A 2,135-nucleotide genomic window follows, 5' to 3' on the forward strand; every position below is an offset into this window, starting at 1 on the left:
TTGGTCTTGCCTTGTTCATTCGCATCAGAAATTTGTTTATATTATATAATATATCTCTTTAATATTTTCATAAACTCAGTATATAGGCTGAAAACCTGTGACCTGATCTTTCAGATCATTCTCAGGTATAACAACGCCACGTACTGAGTATTATTATTATTACTCTTAATATTACTATTACTATTGTTGTTGTTATCGTGTTGTTATTTATAATTTATACAATTAACCTCCCTGTGGTTCGACCCCGGTCTTGCCGGGTTATTTATTACTTCGACACTCCCGCACTTGGGAGAAGACATCAATCTTTTGGTCGTGTCAAGTTTTTGGCGCCGTTGCCGGGGAAGGTAAGTATTGTATAAATTATATATTTCTTTTATTTTCTTTTGTTTTTACTTTTATTTGTTTTTCTAATTTTTGTTCTTTTTCTTTTTCTTTTCTTTTCTGTGCACTTGCATGAGAGTTTGGACACGTACATTAAGTGGTAGACTTTCTAGGAAATCCTCATTTTCTTTAGAAAACATGGCCGAAGAAGATAACCAATCAATTCATAATGAGAATAATGAGAATAATCGTGCGAGAACACTTAAAGATCACATGAATCCAATAAGGACAAGTGCACCATCATGTATTGTTTTTCCTCCTGATGCGTCTCATTTTAATTTTAAGCCAGGTATTATTCAACTTTTACCCACTTTTCATGGCTTAGAATTAGAAAATCCATACTTGCATTTAAGAGAATTTGAAGAAGTTTGTAACACCTATAATGACTTAAATTGTAGCATGAACACCATCAGATTAAAGCTTTTTCCTTTTTCATTAAAAGATAAAGCTAAAACATGGCTACAAAATATTAGGTCAGGATCCATTCGTGCTTGGGATGAAATGCAACAACAGTTTTTAAAGAAGTTTTTCCCTTCTCACAGAACAAACTCTTTCAAAAGACAAATCACCACTTTCACTCAAAAACCAGGAGAAACATTTTACAATTGTTGGGATAGATATAAAGACTTGCTTAACACCTGTCCTCATCATGGTTTTGAAAGATGGAGATTGGTTTCACAATTTTATGAAGGGTTAACACCTAAAGATAGGCAAATGGTGGAATTGATGTGCAATGGAACTTTTGAAGATAAAGACCCTGATGAAGTAATGGAGTACCTAGACTTGCTAGCTGAAAATGCTCAAAATTGGGACACCACAGGCACGTGTGAGGCACCAGGTAAAACTCAACCTCATACATCTAATGGAGGCATGTACAACCTTAGGGAAGATCATGACCTCCAAGCCAAATTTACATCTTTAGCTAAAAAAGTTGAGGCACTAGAATTAAAAAAGAGTGGTCAGTTAAAATCTATTCAAGAAATTGTGTGTCAAATTTGTGAAACTAATGAACACTCAACCAATGATTGTCCAACTTTGCCTTCTTTTAAGGAATGTCTCCATGAACAAGCCAGTGCTTCAAATAGTTTTCAAAGGCCAATTCATAACCCATACTCGCAAACGTATAACCCTGGTTGGAGAAATCACCCAAATTTTAGTTGGAAGAGTGGTAACAATAATGCACAAACTTCACAGCCACCATTTCAAGCACACCATAATTTTCAAAATTCTCATGGATATGCACCTCCTTATGTTCCCCCTCCTAGAAGAAATCTTGAGGAAACACTGCATACATTCATTGAAAAGCAAGAGACAATCAACACTCAAAATGCTCAAACCATGGCAGATCTAAAAGATACTCTTGCAAAGTTCACATCTGCTCTTAGTTTTTAGGAGAAAGGTAAGTTTCCATCTCAACCACAACAAAATCCCAAAGGGCAATACAATTCAAGTGCAAGTGGTTCCGGAAACCAACATATGGATCAAGTCAAATCAGTCACTACTCTCAGTAGTGGTAAGGTTATTGAAAAACCCACTCTTGAACCTTGTGAGAAAGATGAAGAGTCTATCTTTGAGGGTAAGGAAGGGGTTGAACCTGAACATTGCAAAGAAAAGGCTGATTCACCGTCAGCACTTCCATTTCCTCATGCCATGACCAAACAAAGGAAAGTCAATCATAATTCTGAAATCTTTGAGACTTTCAAACAGGTAAAGATCAATATACCTTTGTTAGATGCTATTAAACAGGTACCGTC

General features: G+C 35.8%; 1 pseudogene; it reads right to left on the reverse strand.

Moving 5' to 3' along the window:
• Positions 1–926: 926 nt before the first annotated feature.
• On the reverse strand, positions 927–1,037 carry LOC118058320 (small nucleolar RNA R71; annotated as a pseudogene).
• Positions 1,038–2,135: the final 1,098 nt, after the last annotated feature.

Source organism: Populus alba, chromosome 13, assembly GCF_005239225.2.
Source record: "Populus alba chromosome 13, ASM523922v2, whole genome shotgun sequence".
Classification (NCBI taxonomy): Eukaryota; Viridiplantae; Streptophyta; class Magnoliopsida; order Malpighiales; family Salicaceae; genus Populus; species Populus alba.